Genomic DNA, 15,752 nt, shown 5'->3' with positions numbered 1-15,752 from the left:
TGTGTTGGATATGTTCACAGCCTTGAGTCATTTGTAAAAAATAATGAAGGCAGGATACAAATAAATACAGGTGACATGGTGGCTCATTTGTTATGATGCTGAGTTTGTTGGCTGGAAAGCCAGCAGTCCAGGTTCAAGACCCAAGTGCCACACAATGGGGTGAGCTCCAGTCCTTGCCACACTCCTGCCAACCTAGCAGTTTCAAAGCATGCAAATGCAAGTAGATAAATAGGCACCAGTTTGGTGGGAAGGTAAGAGTGCTGGCCACATGACCATTAAAATGTCTCAAACAGAACAGGCTCAATGGCCTTGAAACAGAGATGAGCACTGTCTCCTATAGTCGGAAAAGACTAGTGGAGTAAAATTTGCAGGGATTCTCTCCCTCCCCACTTCTGTCTGTCTGTCTGTCTGTCTCTCTCTCTGACTCTCTCTCTCTCTCCATGCACACACACATACAAAAAAAAATTATTTAAGATACTATCTCCAACTTTCCCAATATTTGTTGTTAACAAATGAACCATAAAACTAAGAGCTTTATTTTTTTTTGCCTGTGTAATATCTGGCACATATGGAAAGCGAGAATATTGCCAATTTTTAATTATGAAGTACAAAATATACTCCACCCTGAGCTTTTACTAACCCTAGTCACAAATCCATCTGAAATTCTGCAGCAGATGGCGCCGATTCAGAGAGATTCTGCGGCTCACTGAGCTACTGATCCAGGATCTCCTTAGAGGACGGGTGTCAAAACTCATGGCATCATGTGATGTTTCATAACGTTTTCCCCATTCATGGAGCTGTGGTGGGCGTGGCCTGTGCGTGACGCATCTGGTCCATGGGCCGCCGGTTTGACACACCTACTTTAGAGTTTCATGAGCATTTCAGAGCATTAGAAATCCAAACAGTGACCAAACCCCAGGCTGTTGTTTGTTTAATCTTGGCTAGTGGAATCAATTGCTGACTTTACATGGAAGCTAGATCAAAATCAATCAAGTCAACATCATTTAGCATTTTGGGCAAACTAGATCAATTTGTTGGCAAAATCCCTATGAGTTAAATTGTGCTCTTTCATATATGACAGACACCAGCTGAGGAGGTCAAGAAAGAGAAGGAGATAAATAACCACAGCTTCTATTCGCATGAACATCCAATTAAAGTGTTGAAAGGGGATGCTAAGTGCTCTATAATGGTTGGCTCTCAGCTCTGCTTTTGATTTTTGTTAATTTTGTTTCATCCAAGCACAAATGTTTGAAGAACTTTGCCAGAGCCATCAAGTTCTTTTTTTCTAAAATCAGTTTTTTGTTCCTGTTCAAGTCTGTTTGTTTCAGTGATAGGAAATCCACATAAAGGAATGCAATTAGACATAGGAGCTGGGTACGGAACAATAAGGTAAAATTATACTGCATTTCTTTCTTTATGAAATTCATGTGTTTCCTCCATCTGCTCAGACTCTAGGAAATATAGAGATAATGGTGACAAACCTATGGACATCTCATTTTGCTTGACAGCAGCTGCTTAAGGCTGGCCAAGTATTTCAGATTGAAGATTGTAATTTTTTTTCTTTGAATGACTTGCTGGAGTTTTCTTTCCAAAACGTAGGATTTAGGATATTTAAATTAAACATTATATCTAAAATAGATCAATATACTACAGTTTTATTATTCCTTCTGCATTCAGAAATGTTCTTATGACTTTCCAATTTTTTAAAAAAGTAGTATTTTTCAATCTTGGCAACTTTAAGCTGTGTGGACTTCAACTCCCAGAATTCCAAGTATGGTAGCTGGGGAATTCTGGAAGTTAAGATTCAGAATAATTTGTGGGTTAGTCACCATAGGATCTGCAGCAAACATCTACAGCACAGAATGAATGGGAAGGCTGCTGAATTGAATGGTCCCCTTTGTCAGTCGTTAATGAAATAAAACACATTGTCATGTTACTGTCCTTTTTAAGTCCACTGAAGTTGACCATCTAAAATTCTCTAACAATACACTGTAGATGTAAGCATCTCTTTTCTAGGTTTGTTTAGACATCTTTTGTTTACCTAGGCAAGGGGAACTGATATCAGATAATCATGCAACGTTCAAAACATTGGGGTAATATGAATGTATGAAATGTATGTAACTTTTGGCTTATTTTATAAAATAGGATTTCAACCTTAGCGGAGAATTCCAGGAAGAAGGTGATTGAAAGAACCTACAAAAATGTTAATTACACATGTGAGCTATCACTGAAAGGTAATATGTTTTTCCCCTTGATAAATGACATGGATTTCTTTCCTGAATATAAGTCCTATAAAATATAAAAGAGTGACTGGAATGGTGTGTCTATTAAGAATTAGCATTTTTGAAGCTTAACCCTTACCAAGAATGCATAGTTGATACACTCCCTCAGCTCAATAAATTAAATTCTAAGTAAATATACTTGCATTAAAGGCTGAAGTTCTTTTACTCAAAGGTAAGCCCTACTGTTTTAATTGAGATTCCCTTTCTGCTCAGGCAAAACTCCTAATAAAAATGCTCCAATAGCTTAAAAAGCAGAGTGCTAGCAAAAATCTTGCTTTTAGCTTATGGTCCTTCTCCCTCTTTCCTTCTCTGTTTTTTTTTTGAAATAATGCTGTTTCTGGATCATGTTTCAGAAATTTATTCTTTTGAGAACAAAATGCCAAAAAAAGAAATATTCTCCTGCAAAAGCTGACTCAAAATCTTCACCACACTTTGAAATAGATTGCCTTTTCCTTAGTACTTGGCTAACAAGCTGATCTACATATAAATCAACGAGATGTTCACTGACCTGTGTAATAATTCAGGATGGGAAGCAAACTGAGGATGCCACGAGCAAAGGATCGGAGTAACAGAAGGTGTGCATATCAGGAAGAGAGAGAGAACGTGCACGTTGCATCCTGAGATACTATTTTCCAACTATGTACATTTCAGCTTAGTAGCTGAAGTTCTAGGATACCTTTCAGCTTGCTACTACCCTCTGGTGGCTACTCTTGTTTTAACTTATTTCCAGCAGAATTGTGTTAACTTGTTGCAACAAAAATAACAGAGACCTGCTTCATATAACTCATTAGTTATGGCCATGCAAACTGCAGCCTATTCATAAATTAATTTTTGTCTGTGTATGAAAGAATTTTTTTATTTTCATTTGGCTTTGTTTTGCTTACCATTTTTATTTAGGACAACCATATCTGAGGTGTAACCAGGAGAGGACCAGAAAGGCAGAGAGGAAATCTTTGCTGCCATCTATTGGTTGGTAATATTTCTGTAGTCCTAATATTGTAGCTGTGTCCTTGGTGTATTTTAAATCTGGGGATCAAGTGAGATCTTAAGAGATCATTCTTAGGTTTGGAGGGAAATGCAATTAGATGGTTTGACCATCTAGGCAGAATGAGGAGTGAACAACAAAACAGATATATGAAGGAAGAACAAGAAATGAGTTGACACCAAGGTTAAGGAAATTGTGATTATGGGATCCTGGAAAAGAGAGATGAGACATTTTGAAGTACCAAAGTGAATGTATAAAGCAGTGTGTGGATATGACAAAAGAAAGAATGGTTTGTAAGGAGAGAAAGTGGTAAACAAGGAGAGTGAATGGTGTTTGGGTAAACTTTTTTTAAAAAAAAAATCCTATCTCAGTTCTTTAATTTCTAGGCTTACTATTTCTTATCCTTTTCTACTCTTGCTTAATGAGTTGGCCCTGAAAGGAATGGCTTAATACATGCATACAGAAGATATGTAGTATATGGTGCTACATATTGTGGACAACAGGGACATGCAGGCAGGGCAGGGGAAGCAGAGCCTCACCACTGTCCTCATGAAAAGAAAAAAAAAAGGAAAAAGGCAAGAGCTGAGGTCAGGCTGAGCTAGTTGTTGCCAGAGTCACCATGGATGACTCTGCTTAGTGCTTAACTGTTTAAAAAAGCCTCTAAAAAGCACCCTCTACAGGAGGAGGCAAGATAATGACGTGCCTCATCTATGTCAGGAATTTTTCAGCTTTTAACCCTTGCTTAACTCTGCTCAAGTGATCATAAAGTCAGATTAGATTAAATCGGAACTGAGCATGCCTGGCTGTGGAATTCTGGGAGTTGAAGTCCACAAGTCTAAAAAAATTGCTGCCTCACCAGCCATAAACCTCACCGCACGTCACTGGTGGACAACCATCTATTCTCTAAAGATATAACACATTAACCTAACCGTCATGTTAAGCCATAATACTATACTTGAATGCAAAAGTTACACATACTCACACGTTGTGTTTTGTCTGTCAAGGTTTAGCATTTAGCTTATTGTCTGAACAGAGCCTAGTTGCACTAGTGTGATAATCATTTTTTTTTCCGGTTAATGTTTACCCTATTTTGATTTCCAATGCATCCTATCCACTTTTCAGCACAACGTTAAACATTGGATTACAATTTTGGACTGTTCAGTAAGCCAAAATATGCTTGTTTTTCATTGGTTAAGGAAACATAGCATTTGGGATTTGTAGAGCATGGCTTGTTTAGCCATGGCAATTCCCCCCCATCCCCACAAATTGTGGTAAATGAAACAATGGGAAAGAGCTAGCCTTGTGGCAGCTGAAAGATAAACACATTTAGCGTAAATAAACCCAGATGGATTGGAGCCGACTGTTGCATGGAATTAGAAGTGAACATGCCTAATGGCTTTAAATTGGGACTTAGTCATGCTTAGAAGCATGGAACCAAACCTTTCCTTGAAAGGACTGAAAGTCTTTAAAGCAGAGCCCTGATGTGCAAGAAGGTGTCGTACAGAAAGCAGGGAACAAAGACGAGTGAATGGAAACAGCGAAGGAGAGAGGTACACTTACTGAGTGTGAGCATCATTGTGTCTGTGTGTCTTTCTTTCTAAGGACTCTTGCACCCTACACCTGATAAAGCAGGTTGTCCCAAAAGGTTAATGAGGACTTGTTCTTTAATGTGCCACAAGATGTTTTGCTACAAAGGTTATGGAAATTGCCCTTTTGGAAATGGCCAAGGGAACTCCACCAGTAGAAAATGATTACAGAAAATCAATTCCAGTATTTCAAGAGTCAAAGAATAATTTTAAAAACTGCCAAATGCATCCCTCTCCGTTCTAATTCTGAAGTAGCTGTGTATTCATTAGGTTTAGATTATTCTTCATCTTTTAGTGAGGCTGCCATCTGATTTTCAGACAGATTTTTCCAGACAGGTAGTACTTCTGCTCTAAACAGATGCTCATCGTAAGTGATACATACATACAAAAGTGGTGTGAGGACCATGAACCTCAGTGGAATCCCATAATGATACATTACTTTCCCTCAATAATTGCTTCAGTGGATTTTGGCTGTAGGAAAGCAAAACAAGGCTAGAAGAACACTTGAAATTTGTGTTTATCACGCTAGTTTTTCTTAACCTTGACTTTGTACTCAGTGGACCAAGGCTGAAGACTGAATTTTCCCATGTGTTAAAATAGCTGTCAAGACAGCTGGTGCATTTAATTTATGCAACATGTTTCCCGAGACCTTTCATGTGTGTCAATGTTTGAGAGATGCTCTTTATTGGGAATAATTTAATGAAGTGGCATATTTTTGTTAATCCCTCCCAGCTCCTTTTGCTGCAAAGTTCTTCAGCATGATATCTGTGCATGGTTCTGTGGACATGGCTGTGTGGGGAGGCATGTGACTGAGTGGGTGTGGGCATGAGTGACATCAAGGTGGCCATGCCCACTCAGTCACATGCCTCCTCGCTTAGCCATGCCCACAGAACCAGTAGTCAATATTTTTTGAAATCCACCCTGACTGTATTGTGTGGACAGCTAGTTTTCTTTTTAATTGATGTTAAGTCTGTTGGCTTCCAGCCATCCTTAGCAGCATAGGGAAGATAAAGAATACAAGAGTTGGAAGGAACCTTGAAGGTCTTCTATTTCAACACCTGCTCAAGCAGGAAACCAGTGTTTACTACCGGTTCAGGTGGTCCTGGATGCCCAGCAACGCTGGGCAGATCGACAGAGAGAACAGCTATGCAGTTACAAAAGATAATTGGACCCAGGTGATTGTAATTAGGCTCCTCTCAAGATTGTATTTAAGGAGAGCCTGGGAGGAGTCTGGTTTTGCAGGATTCAACTTCATTCGTAACGCTGGAGAAGCTGTTATCTGTCTCTGTCGAAGTCTGAGTTGCTGCCAAGGTTCTAATCTGTTTGTTGTGCTTGGCTTTCAGCCACCAAGGTTTATGTTTCCTGTTAATAAAGTGCTGTGAAATTCCAGTTAAGCTTGTCTCGGCATTCGTTACTGGGCGGAGGAGAGGGTCAGAACAATATGTCATGGCAAAAGACCCAAATAAACAAGACACTCTCTCTCTCTCTCTCTCTCTCTCTCTCTCTCTCTCTCTCTCTCCCTCTCTCTCTCCCTCTCTCTCTCCCTCCCTCCCTCCCTCCCTCCCCCCTCTCTCCCTATCTATCTATCTATCTATCTATCTCTATCTATCTATCTATCTATCTATCTATCTATCTATCTATCTATCTATCTATCTATCTATCCTGTCATCTGTCATCTGTCATCTGTCATCTGTCATCTGTCATCTATCATCTATCATCTATCATCTATCTATCTATCTATCTATCTATCTATCTATCTATCTATCTATCTATCTATCTATCTATCTACACACACACACACACACAGAGAGAGAGAGAGAGAGAGAGAGAGTCCAAAACATTTGTGGGTTCCAAAGTTTGGAAAGATTGGTTCATGGTGACTACATGCAGATGGATGTTTCTCAGAAGTGTTTTACTGTTGATTTCCTTTTTTTCAGACTTCATCTAATATCCTATCCTTGTAATCCTCCCATTTTAGTTCTAACCAAAGATCTAATTCTGATTAGCTCTTTCAAGTTCAGCCAAAGTTGGCTGGGACCTAAATCCTTCATTTGGAGATGCCAGTATTGCATTTGGGACTTTCTTGGGACATGAACAGTAGCTATTAGACCTCTCAATTACAACCCTATCTTATTTTATGAAAGTTGCTTTAGATATGCCATCAGCATCAAACAAACGAAAGGCTAAATAGTTCTGTAACCCCCATAGCTATTTAGCAGTAGTTATTTCATCTCGGATGCAAACAGGTTTTCCTTGTTTAACAACCACTTAGCAAATGTTTGAAGTTATGAGACACTCCAAAAAAGGTACTTGCATGGCTCACATTTGAAGTTCCAACTTCAAACTCTCATAGGATTGCATTTTGGGTGCTGAGCAACCACCCTGCCTTTATGGCTGTTTTCAGTTCCTGTCTTCATCTGACCATAATTTATGAAATTTTTTTTGTCCCAACATTCATGTTTACCTTTGGTTTCGGGCAAAAAACACCCATTGCTGACAATCGGTTTGCTTAATGACTGTGGTATTAATTAATGACTGCAGCATTTGCTTAAAAACCAACACACACAAAAATCAGAAAATTGGATTGGTCATGTGACCACTTGACTTACAATTGTAATTCCAGGCTCAATTATGTTCGTAAATCAAGGGCTACGTGTATGCAATTTGCAAATAAGTAGGGTTTTCCCCCCCTCCAAACTGTATTTCTTTTGAACTTGAAGCTGCCTTCAAGCATGTGAGTTCCAGTGCAGAAACATCTATATAACCAGAAAAGGCAGATTCAATATTGCTTGATCCTTCCCCTTTCATTTGTTTCCTTTCTCAAATGGTACAAAGCTAGATTATAAAGCTAATTTTAAATGGAAAGCAATCAGAAGCAGCAAATGAGTTACTTAGATGCTCCACCATATCTATAGCCTTGGACTTTGTTTCTTCCTTTTTGTAATAGAAGAAGTGTTGCCGGAATCTGATTGTTTGAGCTTATGAAATTTTGCAAACTGAATATACTTTTCAGTTCTGATGGAATGCTACGTCCAGGGAGAAAGATTCACAAAATCGTAATGATTTTCTACCCACCTGCTGTTGGGTACAATAATGACTGTAAATTTGTGCTCAGTTATTAACATCCCAGATTTCCTGCTGTTGAAACAGTAGAACAAATTTTTACCTCTTAATGGGATTTTATCTGGGAGATGGCTGAGAGCTGCAGGGGGAGCCATACGGAGAGCTCGCTGGGGCCAAAGGAGCGCTTCACAGATGGGACTCCTTATATCAGCATTAGTCATCACTTAAAGAGTTCATGGCTGCATTAGGGGAAGCAGATCCGTTGTGCTGCCCCGAGCTTGCACGCAAAAGTCACTCTCTGTGATGAACAGCAGAACTGGTGGATCAAAGTGGTGTCTTGTAACAAGGCTAGCAGGTTACATCAGTATCAGGGCAAAGAAGAGTGGGATTTTGTTTTTTAAAAAAAACCCTCCATATTACAACCACTAGATGGGAACAGAGAGCTTATCGTATCTCTGTGCTTCCATCTAGTGGTTGGGCTAGATGTATGCCTAGAAGCTATCTTCAACCATCCCCTGCAAACAAGTTCTTGGTGTCCTTTTTTTTTAAACAATGGAAGACCCAGAAGAAGACCCTCTATATATGTTCGCTTAGAGATGGTTGTCTTAACAAAATGAATACCCCTGGAGAGAATAAGATTGTGGAATGATTCTTCTCAATCAGGAAGAAGGAGCCATTTTTTGAACTTCAGTACTTCAGTCAGGAGTCTTTTACTTTTTATTAATTGCAAAGACAGATTGGCTTTGGGGGATATTTCATGTACATTCAGTAGAAAACTATACTGAGAATACTTATTATAACTGTAGGTAGGAACGGCTTGAAGAGGAAAAAAGAAATGCAACATGTCTAGGGAGAGTCTCAGTCAACTAGATCATTGTCAGCACCTCTTCATTGGGTAATTAGGAAAGAAGACCACGAGACTCCATAGGTAGAAATCAAGTGTACTTTTACTAATTATAAATGATTAAAGGCGTAGCGAAGCGAAGACTGATTATTTAGGCGTGAAAGCGATTGATATATAGAATAACCCATTCCCCACCCCTTGGCATCACAGTTACAGTCCAATCATAATTCTCCTAAGTGTCAGGTGTGAGATAACTTCAAAAGGCATCACTAAGATGGAATGTCGGTGCCGTTAGTCTTGGTGGGAACCTCCTCCGCATGCATAGTCCGACAGGCAGCAGAGCTCCAGAATCTTCCTCCAGCACAATTAGTAAACCCCTCCCAAATACCATGCCCTCCCTCCCCATTTCATGGCAGCCGAAGCAGCAGCAAAGCAGAGGCTGACATCCATGGTTGCCCCCAAGGTGCTTCTCTTTTCCAGGAGGCCACTGGACTTTCTGTTTTTTTTTTTCTTTTGAAGACATTTTGCTTCTCATCTGAGAAGCTTCTTCATCTTGGACAGGATAGTGGGCAATGGAAAGATTTATACTCCTTGCAGACAGCTGGTAATTTTCAGCTTTTTAGAGGGTGATTGAAGCACTTGGAGATCTATCTGTGTCCTCAGGATCATCCGAGAAGTGCTCCTGGTTTCCTGTAGTCTGCATTTTTTTTCCCTCTGGAAATCCATTCCTACTCCCACACCATTCATTGTTCCAAAGGCTCTTTTTCAAAAGGCAGCTGGACTTTCATGGTTTTTCCTTGAACACATTTCACTTAAAAAAAAAAAAGAATTTTAATTTTTTTAAACAAACATAGGCAAACAAGACACAAAACATAAAACCATCTTTCATTACATACAGTACAGTGGTGGGATTCAGCTGGTTCGCACCTATCCGGGAGAACCGGTTGGGAACTTTCTAAACAGTTCGGAGAACCGGTTGTTGGATGAAATCACATTTTGTTTTTCCCCACTTTACAGGGTTAATCCTGTAAGGAAGCCAGGAAGGAAACATTCTGGTGCTGTTTCTAGCCTAATCTTTATTGCCCTGCTTACAGAAACTGCCTCTCCGGTTAACCCTTATTACATTGTAACAGCTAAGATGAAGCGCCCATCAACGTGAGTGATGTTGAGTTGGCCACGCCCACCCAGTAACATGACTACCAAGCCCCACCTACCCTGCTGGTCATTAGGGCAGAGAACTGGTTGTTAAATTATTTGAATCCCACCACTGATACAGTGTGTTGATTGGTTAAAAAGTTTTTGTGCATCCTTTCCATAGTCATTACTTGCAATTTATATAAAAACACACGTTATCCAAGATGACGTTTCACTTCTAATCCAAGAAGCTTTGTCAGTTCTGAACTGAAGAAACTTCTTTAATGAGAAACAAAAAGTCTTCAAGGAAAAACAAGGTCCAGTTGCCTTTTGAAAGAAGCTTCTTGGAAAGAGAAGTGAAAAGGAAAAACAAAGTCCAGTTGTTTTTTGAAAAGTACCTTTGGGAGAAATTCATCAAATACATTTAATAAACAGAGAAATAAAAGGGGGGGAGCAAGATAGAGTAGAAGCTGGTGTAGAAGCCGCCTAACTTCAGTGAAATCTTATCTTAATGATCAAGACATAGAACAGAAATGTATGTGGGCGTCAGATGACAAGAAGTAGAAATGTCATCATCAACATCTCTTCTCAATTTCTACATGCCAAGTTAAATGGGATCTGTGAATAGTATCTTAGAGGCAGAAGAAAAAATATGGGTTTGTGAGAAAGAGACAAATAGATTTTATTTAATTTCATTTCTCTGGAAAGGAGTTAAAAAGACTCACCCAGAAATTCTGGAGGATCAAAAGAGGGGATATTACTTTCCCAGCATTTGTTGCAGATTTAATTTTTTCTTAAAGAGATAAGGCAGAAAGATAGTATCAAGAAGAAAGGCCAAAAATACCAGATGTATCCCATTAAGAAATTTAAGCTATGTCTCCTACAAGCTCAATTGTGTGGGACTTAATGTAGTTTTCTTGGCAACAGGAGGAAAATGGTTTGCCAAATCCTTCATGTAAAGGTTCTTGGTTTTTTTACTATTCAGTCTAGCCTACAATCCTTGTATCCTATCATCAAAGAACCCCACTTCTTGGAGTTTGACTAGATGCAACTGTAGGGTAAATACACTGTTTATAGGAGATGACCTCATAAGCCATTAGTCCCTGCATGCCTGCAAGAGATCTAAGTCCAACCCACTTTAAATGCCTCTCTTATTTCCTGCTCATTTCTTTTAACCTCCAGTTGGTCAGATTCTTGTAGAGAGCTTAAGCTTGCAATAAATCTTTATACTCTTTTGAACTGCCTAAATCTCCTGATTTTTCTGGTGCCTGGTGTTATTCTGCAATGTTTGTCCACATACAATGGGACAAGGTACGTATGTCCAAAAGTTTCAAAGTATTAATCAGATCTCTACTTCGCCAAACTCTATTTTTGAGATTGGATAAAGTGATGTAGATGCTGCCACCTAGCTGGGCATTGAAGGCATTTAACCGAAACCAAATTCCATTCTGTAGGGAACGTGACTTGGAGGCATGTTCGGATTGATTGGTCTGACAACACTGGGAAGAGGAACTAGAGGCAAATTAATTTGAAAAACAACAGTCCCATCGGGCGTCACAAGCTTTCCAAATGCACATTGGATTTGCATTTTGGGTGGTGCTAATTTGGATAGTGCTCTCTTGAATACTCTAGAGAGGCTGTTTCTGCATTCCCTTGAATTTGTTTGATAAATATTCAATATTAAAATATTACTTATGCAGTAAGTAATGCTGTAAGTTAGCTTTGATCTATCAGTTATTTGATGTGGATATTTCAATGCTCTGCTCACAGTCTTCATCTTACACTGGCACCACTCTGCCTAGTTCTGGCAGTGTCACAGCAGGTTCCACCACAAAACCGCGTTCGACTAAACCGCGCTTGACGAAATCGCGTAGCTGACGTCATCAACAGGGCGACAACAGCACGGAGACAGAAGCACGCTGTAAACGCTAAACCTAAAATTAACCCCTAAACCTAAACCTAACCCCCCTAAACCTAATCCTAAACCTAACCCTAAACCTAACCCTTAACCTAACCCTAAACCTAACCCTAAACCTAACCCTTAACCTAACCCTAAACCTAATCCTAACCCTTAACCTAACCCTAAACCTAACCCTAACCCTTAACCTAACCCTAAACCTAACCCTAAAGCTAAGCCTAAACCTAACCCTTACCTTAAATTGAATCGGCTTGCTTTCAAAGCGCTATTTAAAGTGCCCTTCTTTCTCCGCGCTCGCTGTTGTCGCCCTGTTGATGACATCAGCGACGCGGTTTAATCGGGCGCGGCTTAGTCAAGCGTGGTTTTGTTGTGCCACGGTCACAGCATCTGCAGGGACATCTCCAAGTTGCCTACTTTCTGGATGTATGGAATTTGGTTCCCAGAATTCTTAGTTATGGTCCTTCTGCTTGGGCAATCCTGGGAGATAAAGCCCACTTAGAAGTCATAGAATAGTAGAGTTGGAATAGAGTTGCTCAAACAGGACATGCTATGCCATTCTGGACAGGTGGCTGTCCAATAGCTTCTTGAAAACATCCAGTGATGGAGCACCTACTTCATATCTGAATACCCCAGGTAAGGGAAGGCTGATGGCAGCAACACTTCCCTGCCAGCCAAGATGGGCCATAAAAGTGCTGATCAAACTAAATAAGTCATGACTGCACTAAGGGAAATAAAAGAAAACATCCATTGGTGAATAGCACCTGAAACAATCTATGCCCCTTGGGGGACAGCAGAATGGAAAGGTATCTTTATTGGATTAGCTCCTGCTGTTCCTACTAGATGAATGGGGAGAATGCCAATCTCTCAGTGAGATTATTGCTTCAGGATTAGAGTATTGGCTTTCCACACATCCCAACCCATTTCTATATTGCTGTCAAGAAAAATTGGACACTAAGGGTTGAGCTAAGCTTTAAAAAGCCTTTACCCTTTTTTTATAATTTGGAAGAGACAGAACTGAACTAGATATACAAATAATAGGACTGGTGATAGGCAGCTTTCTGCATTTAGAGTGTGTTTTTGAATACGGTGACCCAGCTATAGCTTTGCTTAATTAATCTCATTGTGAATACAATGGCCATTACCTAACAAATTTGTTACGGCATTAATGAATCCCTTAATGGACATACAAAGGCTCTTCCCTTTTAGGTTTGCAATTATCCCTATTTTCAGTGGACTGTGATGGATTCTGCAAAATGCACTATGAGGACTCCATACAAATGTTTTCATCTTTCCTACAATGTTTTCTGGAGGAAAGACAGTGTGATCTTGAAGCCATGTTTTTCAGAGTTAATTTCTTTGTTATTTGTGTGGTCTATCTATCTGCAAAATGATTACTCCTCCCAGAGTCAACATAGCCATGAGTGGTTCCACATGACATATCAAGTTTCTCTCTGCTGAAACACAACGAGCAACCAGCTAAGATGATAGATGTCACAGGGGAGTAACAGAAGTGTCTTCATTATGGCTTCAGCCATTCTTTTTCTGCTTAGGGACATAGACATGTTCCCTTCAGTCTGTCCATCATCTTTTAGGCTAAAAGTTCCTACTTGGTCAATAGTCTTGAAGTTTCTGGTCCAAGTAACGTCTGCTCAATTTCAATTCAATAGAAGTTTCAGTCCAGTTCAGAAGTTTCTCCTTCGTTCTAGGTTGCTTCTCCCATTGAAGAGTTTCCAACAATGGATGAAAACTAATCAAGTAGAGAAGCAAACTAGAACTAAGGAGAAACAATCTTTGAACAATTCACCAGTAGAACGGCTTGCCTTCAGGAGTTGTGGATGCTCCATCACTGGAGGCTTTTAAGAAGAGACTGGACAGCCACTTATCTGGTCTCCTACCTCAGCAGGGCGTTGGCCTAAAAGACATCCAAGGTCACTTCCAATTTCTATTCTTTTCTATTGTGCATTCTATCTACCGTGTTGACGTATGGCTTATCTTTGCAAGTTGGTTTATGGCTTAACTTTGCCCACTGTGGTTTGTTGAAGAAGTCATAACACAATGCATTTAGCCATTGGGAATATAAGCCTGTGAGCACCACTCTTTGCAATAATGTGTGAAACAACCTGTGCATTTTTAAAGGCTGCATTTTTGCGAATTTTTAAGAGGCTGTACTTTCGATCATATCTAGCTGGATATTTTCATCCATGAGTGTTAATGATCTGGGGGGTGGGGGAGAGAGAAAATGGAGCCAGAATGAGCAAAATCCTGTTTTTTTCTTATTTTTGTCTCCCGACACTAAGATCTGCATATGTTTGCCATATTGGATATTATCAAGGGCAATTGTAATAAAGTTTTAGCATCTGTGTTCCATATAATTTTGCTGTTGAGCTGTGAAGAAGCTATATTTTTTGTACTAAGCAAAAAAAAAATCAACTCCAGGCATAATTGCAAATTAGATCTAATTGCATTTCCATTCAATGAAGGATGAATAAAGTATGCAAATTAGATACCTTGTCTCATTTGCTGTCATTTTGATACTGCCTGTCTTTGGAATGAGGCAAATATTCAAAAGTAAAGGTTACAAAAAATAATGTTTTTTATTGCTACTGAAAAGAGAAGAAGATACGACATTAAGGGAATTGTCAGATACACAATTGATGGAGGCTCGTAGTAGGAAAGTATCCAAATCAGGTCCTGAAGATTTCTGGGTTTATTATTTTTAACTTGCTTGCTTTCATATTTATAGCTTGCTTAGAGGGTCAAACCCCCATTTTTCTCTAAAGGCATCTGGAAGCAAAACTGGAATCTCATTCCACCAACTGCACAACATAGGGTGCCAGTGCCTTCAGGTCTCACTCAATTTGTGTACCTATCACAAAATTGTGGAAGTAGTTTGCAACTGCATTCTCCCAATATGTTTTTTGCGCAACTCTCCAATAGTGCCAAAGGTGCTTTTCCAGAAAGCAACTGGACTTTCTTGTTTTTTTTCCCTTAATGACTTAACCATCAGAAGAACTTAGGAAGACCGCCTTAATGGAAGTTTGTTCTTTCAGACTTGCAAGATTCTGTTAATGTAGCCTTACAATAAAGTTGAATTAGTTCATCTAGTTGTGTTTCTTGTCCAGAGGACTGACAATGTTTTAGATTTATGAGGACAAGTTTTGATGCCCATTTGGTTGCAGAGGGAATAACAGAACATTTTGCTCAATCTCTTCACACTTTGGTTTACCGGTTCCCAGTTCCCTCTTAAAATAAATAAAGAGAAATGTAACAAGCTATTTTTCCTTTACTTGGTTGGCAAAATATGCATATTGCTTTACTTTCTTGAGAATGTTCTGTACTCTCTACTTAGGAAAGGATGTTCCTTAGAACACCACATCTAATTTGTTCGATAAAGGTTTGTCAGCTCTTTTCCTTGAAAAACTAAAAATAAACTATCCAACCGGCTATTAATCCATATCTGCTTGTTAAAACATGTACATTGTCCTTTTTTCAGCTGAACCTTTAATACTTTTCATTTATTGCCATCGCTTTCATGAGTGGTTCCTTGGACATCTCGTGCTTCCTGCTTTAGTGAATTCCAGTCCTCTGCTGTTTGTTTCTCTTTTGTTGATTAACCTTCTGGGTGTCTGCATCAGAGACAACCTAGTGTAGTTACCATAGAAACCAGTGAGTTAACCCATCCTAGTACACATCACAACCAGATTCAAATAAGTCCTAAAAACAAACCAAGAAACACAAACCAAATTACAACACAAACCAATCACAACTCCAAATCTGACTAAGGGACAAGAAATTCCAGCTGGAAACTGAGGCCTGTTTCAGATATTTTTGGGGAGCTGCAATCCCCAACTATCTGGAAAGCACCAGATTGGAGAATGCTGCTCTAATTTAAACCCACTCTCCTCTCTCATATACACATATCATACTATATCTGACAGAA

Source organism: Thamnophis elegans, chromosome 13 (assembly GCF_009769535.1).
Source record: "Thamnophis elegans isolate rThaEle1 chromosome 13, rThaEle1.pri, whole genome shotgun sequence".
Classification (NCBI taxonomy): Eukaryota; Metazoa; Chordata; class Lepidosauria; order Squamata; family Colubridae; genus Thamnophis; species Thamnophis elegans.
Note: the sequence above shows the minus strand (reverse complement) of the source record.